Here is a 15,220-nt window from a genome sequence, read left to right on the forward strand (position 1 = left end):
GTTAGTGTATTTCTAAAATCAAGTGTGATCATAGTAACTCCAATAAAAATACATATAAAATTCCCCTTCAGTCACAAAGGACTATTTTCTATTAACTATGGTGATATTTTAGACTCTGCATGTTTGTCTACTGGTGTTTTGATGTCTACTTCATATAATATGTATTCTTTCATCAGGTTTCATGTATCAAAGAGATAATACAATAGAACTAAACTTGCACCAAGTCAAGTACAATCATGACAGACCTTTACTTCGAATGCAAATAATTCACAATACTTTCAGTTAGTTAACCAATTATTTGCATGTTCAATGTATTTATTACAGTTATAGTTCATCTTCTCAGCAGAAAATTTGGCAACATACTGACCCTTCACAAAAAAAAGAAAAAACACACACTGTGTTCAAAGACTTTTAGGGCTGAATAACTAAGGATGAGTGACGTATAGTGTAAATCAATTTTACTTCTAGTATTATGTTTATGACTGTTACTGTTGTTATGAAATTGTGATAGGTTCTTGACAACAAACTTCATAAGAGAGTAAAATACAGTGAGGCTGTTGTCAGAATAGCTAACTGCATAAAGAGCTGTTTACAGAGGTTCTAGAGTGGACACTGCATGTTATTCTTCACCATTTTCCTCAGTGATGAGTTACCTCAGAATATGATGACAGAGACCATTAGTCAATGAAAACAAGAAAATTAAGTCACCTTTTCAACAGTTCCATGTCCATGCCCACTCTGTAAAGGAGGACAGGTGGCAATCTGTGGTAGATATGACGACACAGTACAAGGTGGCGCAGGTACGAAGGTTTCAGAGCACACTATTGAGGATGTAGATCTGTGGCGGAACTATTATGCTACTGGGAATATCCATCTGGGCTTCCATGGACCTGTGGTAGTAATTAAAGGCATCATGACAACTATGGACTACTTGAACACTATTGTAGACAACCTGCACCCCTTCATGGTGATGGAATCTTCCAGCAGAATAACTGTCTGTGTCACAATTCCAGAATCCTGCTATAGTGGTTTGAGGAACATTGTAGTGAACTCATATGGATGTCTTGGCCACCAAATTCATCTGCTCTGACCCAGAAGGGACACACCTGGGACACTATCGGGCAGTAGCACCATGCACACAAGCCACCAGCATATAATTGTTTCATAAATAAAAGAACATCTTTTTCCTGCTGCATTGCACTTTATTTGTTCCAGTCATGTTTTGCCTTTTACTTTAAGTCATCTTCCATGGTATCTTGAATGATTCACTCTTATTTTGATTTGCCGTATTTACTGATGTCAAACAGTTCACCTCTTATATTTTATGTGAAGAAGTGATTACTTACAGTTATTAGAGTTTTTGGTTGGAAACTGCATTTCCTCTCATCTGATCACAAGCTGGAGGTCGCACCGTTACTTCACTTACAAAAAATAAGCGCATTTTCACGTTATGAACTTGTTTTCTTCACAGTTTCAGTGTTCTTTGTACTAACATTCTTCTGTCACAAGCTGTATACATTTTGCGAGAAACTGTGGTTTAAAGGTGTAACTAGTGTGTGTTCACTTTGTCTCTCTTACTGTTTTCTTTGTTTATGTATATGTTGCCTCTCTTCAGTATGTTACAACATACTGAAAACTGTTATCGTTGTGTGTGTGTGTGTGTGTGTGTGTGTGTGTGTGTGTGTGTACGCGAGCGTGTGTGTGTGTTCGTAGTCATGGCAAACTGTAGAAATTTCTGATGTTCAGCTGATTTGAGTTGTTATTCTACTATAGTATGTACTCATGTAAACAGTGAGTTATTTGTTATGTATACTTGACCAGTCAACTACAAACCCTCTTTGTATTACTAGGTTACATCCACACTCAACTTTTTTACGACTTGCCCTCACTGCCCCCCCTCCCCCCCCCCCCCCAAAAAAAACTACCTCCCTCCCTCCCTCCTTGCGCGCACACGCATGCACACACACGCACACACACGCACACACACACACACACACACACACACACACAGATGCAATGAGAACCAAAATGAACAGATGTTAGTTTTCAGCAAGTACTTTGTTGGGTTGGCAACATGTACATAAGTAAATGAAACTAGAAGAGAGATAAAGTGAACACACACACTAATCACAACTTTAAATCATAGTTTTTGGTAAAATGCCTGCAGCTAGTGGCACAAGAATAATGGTGCTCCACAGCAGTTAGCACAAATAACATGAAAATTATGAACAGCAAATTCATAACAGGAAAATGTGCTTCAATTTCATAAGTGAAGTTAAAGTGTGACCTCCAGCATGAGGCCTGATGAGAGGAAATGCAGATGCCATCCGAAAATTCGAATAACTGTAAGTAATCAATTATTTACATAAAATGTAAGACACAAACTATTCTCTAAACTACAAATAGTGCGCAACAAAACAAAACCATACCATTCTAGATGATACTGAAGATGTCAAAGTAAAAGATCAAATGCTTCTGGAACAAATAAAGTACATTACTGGAAGAAAAAGGTGTTTTTTATTTACAAAACTAATATTTCTGTGCTTGCTGTGGATGATGCCCACGCAAACAAACTTGTTGTTCACCAGTCCATAATTTATGGGAATTGCATGACCTGTGTGTAGACATGTGGTGACACAAGGAGGTTTCAAATCCATGATATGCAGAACTGCTGTTGCATTGCTTTCTAAAGATTAGATTAGATTAGACTAATTGTTGTTCCATAGATCATAACTACGACACTTTATAATGATGTGGAATGTGTCACTTTAACAAAAGTTTCCTTTGCATGTCATAATTCAAGTGTTTTTCTTTTTCCCTTTTTTAAAAATTAATTTATATCTGAAACTTTATCTATTGAGTAGAAGGAGTGGCCATTCAAAAATTCTTTTAATCTGTTTGTTTTTAAATTATGGCTGGGTATCTATCAGACTTTTGATGCTATTTGGTAAGTGACCAAAGATTTTTGTGGCAGCATAGTTCACCCCTTACTGTGCCAAAGCTGGATTTAACTCAAAGTAGAGAAGATCAGTCTTTCTCCTCGTGTTGTAGCTATGTATACTGCTATTGCTTTTGAATTGGGGTGGGTAATTAATAACAAATTTCGTAAGTAATATTGTCAAGCTACTGTGAATATCCCTAGTTCTTAAAATAAATGTCTGCGAGATGATGTCGGCTGGGCTTCAACTATTATTCTGATTACAGGCCTTTGTGCAATGCATACTTTTTTCTTTAATGATGAATTACTCCAAAATGATGATGCCATATGAAAGCAGTGAATGAATAATTTACTTATATGTTTATCACCAAAATTTGCAATAACCCCAACAATCGTTTCAGCATATCATCAATGTGTTTCTACCAAATCAATCTCTCATCAACGCACACACCCAAAAATTTGAAATATTCTGCCCTAGCTACAGACTTCTGTTCCAACTCTACATTTATTAATGGAGTTGTGTCACTTACTGTACATAACTCTATATACTACATTTTATCAAAATTAAATGAGAGTCAATTTGTAGAGAAACACTTAATAATTTTCTAAAAGACATTATTTACAATTTCCTCAGCAAAGTCTTGTTTGTTGGGTGCGATTACTATAATTTTATCATCAGCAAAAAGAATTAGCTTTGCATGTTCATGAATATAGAGTGGCAAGTCATAAATATACAATAGAACAATAAGGGACCCAAGATTGAACCTTGTGGGACCCCGTTCTGGATACTCACCTCGTTTGAGGAATCTGCTGATTTTTGCAGATTATGTGAACTGTTTATTTCAATCTTCTGTACTCTACCAGTTAAATATGAATTAACCCATTTGTGCACTGTCCTACTCATACCACAATATTAAGCTTGCCTAGAAAAATTCAATCAAAAGCCTTTGAGAGACCAAAGAAAATCACAATTGGTGATGTTCGGGCTACTCAGAGCATTTAATATTTGTTCAGTGAAAGCATATATAACACTTTCTGTTGAAAAGCCTTTCTGAAAATCAAATTGGCATTTTGTTGGTACTTTATTTTTATAAGTATGTGAAGTTACTTTGAACACATTACTTTTTCAATAATTTTGGACAAAGCTGTCAGAAGTGAGATTGGGCATTATTTTTTGGCATCAGACCAATCCCCCTTTTTATGCAATGGTATAACAATAGCATATTTCATTCTGTCAGGAAAAATGCCCTTATTACATATGTGGCTGAGAATTCTACTTGTGTGTTGGGAACAATCTTTTATTACTTTGTTGGAGATACTATCAATTCCATGTGAGATTTTACTTTTGAATGAGTTTATTATTTTCCTAACTTCAGCAGGACAGGTAGGTAAAATTTCAGTTTTATCCAATTGCATAGATGTTGCCTCTTCCATATATAGCTCCACAGCATCTAAAAATGATTATTAAAAATATTTTCCACTTCTGACTTTTGTTAATAAACTTTTCATTCAGTCTGATGTTACAGTAAACTGTTTTCTTAGAGAAACTGTTTTCAGAAATACTCACAAATGTACAATGAAATAAGTTATCTTTTACACTAGCATCAGGTTCCCGGTGCACCTCATCATGGTCTAACTGCTGCAAACTTTCCTTAAAATTTGCAATCATTAAATTGTTAACTGAATGCACCATTTTGGAGGACCGTTTTGCATTTATGTCTGGAACTATGTCATGTACTATCACTGGCTGTTCATCATATTCAGGAAGATCATTCTTAATAGGATAAATACCTATTTGATTACATATATTTTGGTCCATGAAAATATTATCTATTAGTATGCTGCTTTCCTGTGCTAAATGAGTAGGGAACTCAATAACTGATGTCAAACTGAAAGAACTCAGTATTACTTCAAGATCATTCCTTGTATCAGACTCTTTCAGAAAATAATTTGCTTCCCTCCATCTGACAGATAGCATAAAAAGGAACCAGAGTTTTCCAGAAAGAGTTGAATATTTCCCAATGGGCACCTATACATAATTACAATTATAAAATTACCATTACTTAGTTTAAGCTCACAAACACTTGCTTATATACATTCTCTACACAAAATTTTGTAGTTTCTAAAAGTGGATCAACATGCTATTAAGCAGGTTGTCATAATGTTTTTGCTCATCAGTGTATTTAGAACAGTATGGTCAGGACTTGTACAATATTGAACTGCACGTAGCGTATTTTATCTAACAACAACTTCCAGTTTGCAGAAAAACAAATATTATTTTCTTTTTCAAATATGACATATTATATACGTTCTTCCAGGTTTCTGCTGCAATTGACTCTTAATTCAGGATACTTACGTCACAATGAGCTCATTTCAGCAATTTTTGCTATTTTAAGTGGAATGATGGCTCAGTTTTTCATCTAATACTATATGATAAAAATATATTGCTTACGTCTATGTTGGTAGCTGTTATACAACATATTCTGTAATATATTATTGTCTTACAAGAGTACATGGATTATATCTATATTAAAGGTTTTTTAGCTTATCCTTCAATATAGTGTAATACAAAAGTACATGGCTTACGTAGATGTTAGTAGCTGTTTGCCTTACGTTTGAGACATTAAGATATGTATTACAATATTGAATCCTAGAGCATCTTTTCAATTACCTCTCAGATTTTGTGCTATTGATAATTTTTGTATGTGATTACATTTATGACAGCACTTATATCTGTTTGTGATCATGTTTACAGTAACACTTAATATTTGGCAGGCTCCTCTGGTGATAATAAGTTTCTTGGGCTTCCAGCCACGTCAAGTAGTTTAAAATACAAGAGCTTTCGGCAGAGTACTCCTCAGCCATTGTCAAGTGGTGACTGTCTTCTGGTTGCTGCTGCCATCCTTATATAGCCGCGCTGCCTTCCGCGACGTCACTGGTACCCGCCCCGGCACTACATACGGTAATGTTTGCATTGCGCGGCTGCTGCGCCCGCTTCAACCTTCCGATGGCTAGGTCCAACGCTTTGCTTAGCTGCAGGCCGCCCCCTTTATTGAGTGTTTTGTCACAAATTTTTATTTCAATCACTTCTTTTACTGTGCTATCCCAAAAACTGTTAGTCCGTGCGATAATAGATATCTCGTCGAATGCAATACGATGACCGTTTTCTAATGCTTGCTTTGCTATTGCTGATTTCTCTAGGTACCGTAGACTAAAACAGCTCTCCCCATTCTACACAGCACTGCTCAATGGCAATCACAGTCTGTCCAATATAGAACTGACCACACCCACACAGTATTTTATATACTCCTGGCGTTCTGAGGCCTACATTGTCTTTCACTGGCCTCAAGAATTGTTGAATTTTTGCTAGAGCCCTGAAGACCGAATCAATTTTATGCCTCTTTAGGAGCCAGCTTAGCTTTCCTGATACTGAGCGGCGAAAACGCAAACTTCTTCGAGTCCTTCTCTGAGTCTTTCTGCTTACATATTTTCAGAAAGATACCTTGAGAAATCTGGCAGTAGTTGTAGCCATTTTCCTTGAATACTTTCCATACGTTACACAGTTCCTCCGGCAAGTTTTGTGAATCTGAGACGGTTTCGGCTCGATGCACACAGAATGTTTCTGCAACGGATGATGATAACTGTTAGCGTGTAGATATCGGTCTATTTGGGTGGGATTGCGGTAAATGCTGTGGCTGAGACACCCATTTGCTTTGTGGCAGACGAGGAAATCAAGGACGGTACCCAGAGAAATCAGCTGTAGCAGAGCATGTATTAGAAAATGGTCATCGTATCGTATTCTGTGAGACACATATTATCACACAGACTAACAGTTTTAGGGATAACATAATAAAAGAAGCAATTGAAATAAAAATTCGTGACAAAACACTCAATAAAGACGGCGGCCTGCAGCTAAGCACCGTGTCGGCTCTGGCCATCGGAGGGTTGCAGCGAGCGCGACGGCTGCACAACACAAACATTACCATATATGTTGCCAGAGTGGGTACCAGTGATGTCACAGAAGGCAGCATGGCTATATAAGGATGCTAGCAGAAACCAGAAGACAGTTGCACTTGACAATGGCCTAGGAGTACTCGGCCGAAAGTTCATTCATTTTAAACCACTTGATGTGGCTGGAAGCCCAAGAAACTTTCATTACTACATATTGTTGTGAAACTATGCAGTCCTCTAATGATGCTTATATGTTTCCAATTAATTTTATTTGCAGAAAATCAGCAATTATAAGTATACTACAATGATTGTACAGCTATAATTTTTTTTGCTTCTTTTATGAGGATATTTTTGTTTAGTATTATATTGTTTTTGTGTGTCATGAAACATTCAAAATTTATCCTTTTTTCTTTTATGATGTCAATAAAGCTTTCTGGTTAAGCTCTGTTTATTCATTAACAATTTTGTTGAGTATGTGTCTGTGCGAGTGTAGATTCCAAGTTCTTCCAGAATATTAATTTATGTCCTCGGGCTACCCTATGTAGAATATTCACTCCATTTTCCATTTTTTTTCTGCTTTGTGTTTTTGGTTGTGTAGGTGCACGTAAAATGTAGATTGATTGGTCACAGAGTCCCAGGCATGTTCCTTTAACCCCATTCTGAAATTCCTATCTGTTTGTCTCATGTAAAATTTTCTGCCATCATCACACGAGATTTTGCAAATTCTGAGACTTGATAAAATTGGGATTTGGGCTTTTCCTGATAACTTTTTTCTTTTCAAATTCTAATTGATATGAAATGCTAGTTTTACTTCCATATTTTAAAATAGGTTGTTCAGTTTTCTTGAAGTATGCCCAATGTTTGGTGCTGTGACATAGTGGATGTTTATTTGTGATTCATTCCTCTGTTTTTAGTGTTATTCCCTACATATATCATGTGCTTCAGACTGTATGCACCCTTGGGGTGTTGAAAGTATTTTGCTGCCCTGTGTATTGTAATGATTTATTTCCTTTTGTACTGCAAAAGCGTCAAGTGGAAAAATAGTGATTCTATTAACCACTGATGCAAAGAAAGCTATTTATATGAATTAGGATGACAGGAGTGTTTGTTTATGTGATGATGTCTGTTTTGGTGGGTTTCCTATAGGTTTCAGATCTGTGGTAGTTGTTACTGTTACTTATTGATAAGTCTAGAAAGTTTACTGAGTTGTTTTCTTCTACTTCCATTTTAATTTTATATTAGAGTGCGAGCTATAATTGTTTCTGAATCATTTGTACGTCATTGCCATTACCATTTGCCAGTAATAGTGTGTCATCTACATCTCTATTGTAGGAAGTAAGTAAGTTTGATATGGTTTAATTGACAGTTAATTTCATCATCTTTCTGAATATTTGTGACTTTTGTGATATAGCGAATGAACTGGAAATTTGCATATAGTTTGAATCTACTGCCATAAAAGTAAATTTATTTTGTTGAGACACACCCTCTTTGTCAGAAAGGCTGCATGGGGTGGCAGTTGTTCCTACTGCACACCTTGTGCTAGGCCAGAGAAAAGTCTCTGCTCTACAAGTTTTCCAGCATGTTCTGTTTGTACATTAAGAATTTTGTTTGGCTATGTGTCTGTAAGGATGTACACTTAAAGTTCCAAATATGCATTTATGTCCTTTGGGTAACCTATGTAGAAATTTTATTGTGTTTGCTATTTGAACTGAATAATTTCTCCTTTAGTGTATTAATAAATATACCTGCAATTCTGCCTGCAATGCAATTATCCATTTTTATGCCATCAGACTGTTTCCAAATTTTATTCTCCAGTTCATAATAATTTGTGATATGGCAAATTATAATAGTTCTGTTATTCCATATGCTTCAATAGTAGATACAGTCCCATTGTGTATCAGGTTGTTCTTTATAATTTCGATTGTTTCTGTTACTGGGATATTTGTGTAGAGCAGGGTTTCCCATAACACTGGTGTTCCAAAGGAAATGATTAAGTGCTCCATGAAAAACTATTGATAAAATAAAAAACATATAGTTTCTTTCTTTAAATACTTTTACTTATTCTCCTAAAAATCTGAAAGAATATATATATGTCATTCTTTGAACTAATGCCTGCTGCGGGTCCATCAGAAAGAAAGCAATTCCAAATGCTGAAGTTACTCCACTAAGCTTGATTAGAATACTTCAATCATCAACAAAAAGAACTATTTCTGCTTCTAGGATATATGATGGAAGACCATTTATATGCATATCAAGGATGAGCATGGACCCGATATCATTCCCTGTGGAACATCTGTAATGATTATTCTGAAGATGCTATTTCATTGTGTACTGTACACTCCCCGAGTTCCTTAATGCAATACTCTGACCCTTTTAGTTAGGTGGACTGAAAATCAGTTACAAAACAAAATTTCTGTTACCACAATATTTGATAATCTCTAGGAGAATACTGCAAACCAAACAATCAAACGCTTTTGACAAGTCACAGATAATACCAGTTGACAATGTTTCGTGATTTCAGTTTTTTGTAATCTGATTAGTGAATTAAAAAACAGCTTGTTCTGCAGAGAGATTCTTTTAAAATCCAAATTTAGACTTAAGTATCTTATTTTGAGAAATGTTTGTTATGGTTATTGCATACATAATGTTTCCAGTGCCTTTGAGAAGCAGATAAGTAGTGAGGCTGACAAAATAAAACCATCCCGAAAACATTTATAAGACTGACATGGAAGGGACACTTGTTAGTGAACAGGAGATCTGCCCATCAAGAAAATGTTGGAAACTGTGATTTCAATGCACCAATCAGTTGCTGTCACATGTCTGTACAAGTGCATCTCTTGCACGCTCTGTTCCAAGTACTTCGCTGTGTCATTATGTTTGAGTGGACAATCACAGACAAAGCGTGCAAAACTTATTGTGTAAGAGTTTAAGGTTGGAATTGTTTTGGCAAAAACTCTAGTAAAGTCTGCAATTCAAAACTTAGCAGCAAAATAGCCTGAAATGGACTCTGTAGCAAATAAGAATTTTAACTATCCAGAAAGAATTTGAACTCCACAAACATTCCTCAAGTAAAGGAAAGCCTGGAACAAAGTCTGATGAAATCTCAATACTGTTTGTCTGTTCAAGTGGAAATTAAAAGACTGACATACCAAAACATCATCAGAATGGACCTCCATCTGTATTCTTAAAAATGTACTGTCATGACACAGATTAAAGTATCTAAATGAATTTTCGGAGCATCACTTTTTCATTTCTTCAAATGATGCTTGGTTCAGCCTGTCATAGTATGTGACCTCTCAGGACATGCACCATTATCCACCTGAAATTCACTGGCAGTACCTTGATGATCCTTTCCATAATATCAAGATTGGTGTTTGTGGGCAATCTCTGGTTTCCCCATCATGACAATTCTTTTGCAAACTGTTAATGCTAACAAGTAGGTAGAGAAATTGTTTAATCCATATATGGATCAACTCACAGAAAATGAATGACTTTATAGATATTTTCAGCAAGACAGAGCAACAGTACACATTACCTTGATAACCCTGTCATGAAAACATAAGGTGTTCAACGAGGGGTAAATTATCAGTAGAGGCAGTGTAATCTCCTAGGCACGTCAATGATCTGATCTCTTTCCCTATGATTTTTACCTGTGGGGCAAATTGAAGGATCAAGTGTACTCATGCAAACCCTCACACACTCAAGGAGCTAAAGCAGAACTTTGGAAATGTTACTGCTGCTGTCCCTCAGGCAGGACTACTATGCTACATTTTGATAATTCGAGCAAGTGCTGCATCAACACCAATGTTAGCTATTTCCAGCTTCTTCCACGGTGTCATCAACAAGGGTCAATCCTGCATCTGCCTCAATGTATATATTTTTCAGGCCAGTTTTATTTCATCCCAACACTTTTGCCACATGCTTAAAACAGTTCTGGAACTCTGAGCTGTTACTGTGTTTTCTTTTATACCATCCATGTCACTGAATCACTTTCCTTTTCAAATTTTCAAAAAAGACGAGGTGGTCATACAGAGACAGACAAGGTGAGGAGAGTGGAGGAGGTACAAACTTCATGTTGTTTTTTCCACGAACTGTCAGATCGTCAGAGTTGTGTGCTGCAGAGCATTGTCGTAGTGGAGCAACCAGTTCCTATTTCTCCACAGTTCTGGCAGATTTTGTTGGACACTCTCTTGTAATCTTTGTAACACATCCAGATAAAAATGTTGATTCACTGTTTGTCCTGGAAGAACAAACTGCTTGTGGACAATGCTGTTGACATCAAAATAATAAATCACCACTGTTTTCACTTTGGATTGCATTTGGCATGCTTTCTTGGGTCATGGTGACGTCCGAGTTTTCCATTGGCTCAACACTTGCTTTAACTCTGGATCATACCCATAGCACCTACTGTCATCCCTAGTCATAATTCCTTCATGAAAATTTGGAGTGTTCTGAATTTCAAGTCGCAGCAAACATTCATGTGGTTTTCTCTTTGGTCATCTGTGAGCAGCTGAAGAACAAATTCTGCAGACACTTATCTCATGTGCAAATCTCCTGTTAAAATTCTCTGGATCGTGCTGCTTGACACTTTTGTGCCCTCAGAAATTTCTTCAATGGTCCTTCGAGGATAGCCATCAATTGCACATTTGATTGTGGCAATGTTTTCGTTGTTTCTTCCTGTCAAAGGACGAAAGGGGCATGGCATGTCTTCAGTTGACACATGCCAGATTTGAAACAAGAAAACCACTCTAACACTTATTTCCACAAAGCATGATCATTATCGACTTGCCAAAGCAACCCAATAGTCTCCACTGGAGTTTTCGCCAAAAGAAAACAAAATTTCACACAGACTCTTTGCTCCTTCTTGTTAATCATGTCATTAATTGCCAAAGGGTTCAAATAGGAACAAAAACAACAGAGCATCACAAACAAAGAAACTTAAGTCCAACTACGCCACCTTACTTAGTGATGTGGGAGATCCCAAACTAACATCTCTTAGTTGCACAATGCGAAACTATGAGCATGCGCGTGCAACAGATCAATTACAGTTATTTCTGGGATCTCCCTCCCCCTCACATGAAGCATTGCTTCTTGCATATACTCTTTCGCTTCAATGTTTGAACTGTCAATGTGAATCCTCTGAGCTACTTCAAGGAAGTGATTTTTAAATATAATGGCTACCTGACTGCTGCCGTTTAATTATTTGATGGTTTTCTTTTTAACAACAAAGTCCTCACATTCCTTAATGGATTTCCCAGTTTCTCTATTTAATATCATCCACATAGATTTGATTTTACTATCTGAAATATTCATTTCAAACATTATACAGAGATGTTTTGAGTTTTTAATCACTTCCCATAATAGAAGACAGTATTTCTTGTAATATGGAATCAGTCCTACTTCTCTGTTTGTCCTAACCATTTCAAGCAATTTCAACTAATCATTCAAACAGAGGCACAATTTTCCAACTTAGCACTGCATGGGATCCAGCAATGGCAATATTAAAGTGAATGCAGCCACTAATGGAAACTATTGGTCATGCAAGAGACGACACTTCAGTGACGACTTAAATATGTGGATGACAGCAGTGAGGATGGTCACACACCAATACAGACACCTATTTTGGCATACAACTTCTAACAAAAGGTGCTGCAGCAGCATTGCATTGCACCAGCCTTTGTGCATGCACCAATATCTTGGGTTCATCGTGCAACAGGTGGCATAGCTGTTCTTCCCACTACTGGTCAGCAAATCTTTGCTCTCAGCCACCAAATTTGGCACCTTCATGCCTGCGCATTTCCTACTTAGACTGCATAAATAGGAGGGTTCAGTCATAGCTCAGCAGTGTGTATGACAGGCCTGAAGATGTCTGTCAACTGCATTGATGAAATATTATTGGCATTTCATAACAACATCTGATGTCTCGCCCAAGCACCATTTCTCTAATTTCCTTCTCCTTGCAGGTGATAATTTAATTCCTTTTATAATACAGATTTTTCTCCTATAAGTATCACACTCTATTATTTTCTTAAGCAAACAGATATTAAAGATTGATAGAAAATCATCTATAAATACATTACATTTGGAATTGACATCTGTCACAGATTGCTTTAGTCAGTTTCCATCTACATCTACATAGATACTCTGTAAATCATGTTTAAGTGGTTGGCAGAGGGTTCATTGAACCACTTTCACAATTCTCTATTATTCCAATCTCGGATAGCACGTGGAAAGAACGAACACTTGCATCTTTCCGTACGAGCTCAGATTTCCCTTATTTTATTATGGTGATCGTTTGTCCCTATGTAGGTCAGCAACAAAAAAATATTTTCACATTCAGAGGAGAAAGGTGGTGATCGAAATTTCATGAGGAGATTTCTCCGCAGTGAAAAACTCATTTCTTTTAATGATGTCCTTCCCTACTCCTGTGTCATTTCAGTGATATTCTCTCTCCTATTTTGCGATAATACAAAATGTGCTGTCCTTCTTTGAACTTTTTCGATGTACTCCATCAATCCTATCTGGAATGGATCCCACACTGTGCAGCAGTATTCTAAAAGAGGGTGGACAAGCATTGTCTAGGCAGTCTCCTTAGTAGATGTGTTACATTTTCTAAGTGTCATGCCAATAAAACACAGTCTTTGGTTAGCTTTCCCCACAACATTTTCTGTGTGTTCTTTCCTTTAAGTTGTTCTTAATTGTAATTCCTACATATTTAGTTGAATCTATGGCCTTTAGATTTGACTGATTTATCATGTAATCGAAGATTAACAGATTCCATTTAGTACTCATATCGTTGGCCTCAAAACTTTTCATTATATACAGTCAATTGCCAATTTTTGCACCATACAGGTATCTTTTATAAATCATTTTGTAATTTGTTTTGATCTTCAGATGACTTTACTAGTCAATAGCAAACTACCTAAGACGGTTGCTCAGATAGTCTCCCAAATCTTTTATATACATAAGGAACATCAAAGGGCCTATAACACTACTTTGGGGGATGCCAGAAATCGCATCTGTTTTACTCCACGACTTTCTGTCAATTGCTATGAACTGTGACCTCTCAGATAGAACATGAACTGAGACGATATTTCATGAGCACACAATTTCAATATAAGCTGCTTGTGTGGTACAGTGTCAAAAGCCATCTGGAAATCCAGAAATATGGAATCAATTTGAAATCCCTTGTCAATAGCACTCAACACTTCGTGCGAGTTAAGAGCTATTTGTGTTTCGCAAGAACAATGTTTTCTAAGACCATGTTGACTGTGTGTCAATAGACCACTTTCTCTGAGGTGATTCACAATCTTCGAACACAATATATGCTCCAAAATCCTGCTGCATATTGACATTAATGAAATGGGCCTGTGATTTAGTGGACTACTACTACTACTACTACTACCACCACCACCACCACCACCACCACCTTTCTTGAATAATGGTGCGATCTGTGCAACTTTCCAGTCTTTGGATATGGATCTTTCGTCGAGTGAACGGTTGTATATGATTGTTAAGTATGGAGTTAATGTGTCAGCATACTCCGAAAGAAAACTAACTGGTATGCAATCTGGACTGGAAGACTTGCTTCTGTTAAGTGATTTAAGTTGCTTCACTAGTCTGAGGATATCTACTTCTACATTACTAATGTTGGCAGCTGTTCTTGGTTCAGGTTCTGGAATATTTACTTTGGCTTCTTTGGTGAAGGAATTTCAGAAGGCTGTGTTTAGTAACTCTGCTTTGGCTTCGATAGTATCTTCATTGCTATCATGCAGAGAAGGCATTTTGTGTTACCACTTTTCACATATGACCAGAATCTCTTTGGATTTTCTGCCATGTTTTGAGACAAAGTTTCGTTGTGGAAACTATTATAAGCATCTCGGACTTAATTCCATGCTAAATTTCGAACTTCTGTAAAAGATCGCCAATTTTGGAGATTTTGTGTCTGTTTAAATTTGGCATGTTTTTTTCGTTGTTTCTGTGAAAGTGTTCTGACCTGTTTTGTGTACCTAGGAGGATGAGCTCCGTCATTTGTTAATTTATTTGGTATGAATCTCTCAATTTCTGCTGATACCTTTTCTTTGAATTCAAGCCACATCTGGTCCACACTTACATTGTTAATTTGGAAGGAGTGGAGATTGTCTCTCGGGAAGGCATCAAGTGAACTTTTATCTGATTTTTTGAATAGGTATATTTTCCATTTTGGAGGATTTGGGGATAACAATATTCAATATCCCTATGACAACCCTGTGTTCACTAATCCCTGTATCTGTTTTGATGCTCAGGATTATTTATTGCTAAGAGGTCAAGTGTGTTTTCACAACCGTTTAC

At 36.8% G+C, this 15,220-nt stretch overlaps 1 protein-coding gene across 2 annotated transcripts in view; it reads right to left on the reverse strand.

The window, feature by feature from the left end:
• LOC124617109 (mitogen-activated protein kinase kinase kinase 15) overlaps window positions 1-15,220 on the reverse strand; it is a 165,139-nt gene that overhangs the window by 18,247 nt on the left and 131,672 nt on the right. The gene's annotated exons all lie outside the window — the stretch shown is intronic.

The sequence above is a fragment of the Schistocerca americana genome, chromosome 1 (assembly GCF_021461395.2).
Source record: "Schistocerca americana isolate TAMUIC-IGC-003095 chromosome 1, iqSchAmer2.1, whole genome shotgun sequence".
In the NCBI taxonomy this organism is placed as follows: Eukaryota; Metazoa; Arthropoda; class Insecta; order Orthoptera; family Acrididae; genus Schistocerca; species Schistocerca americana.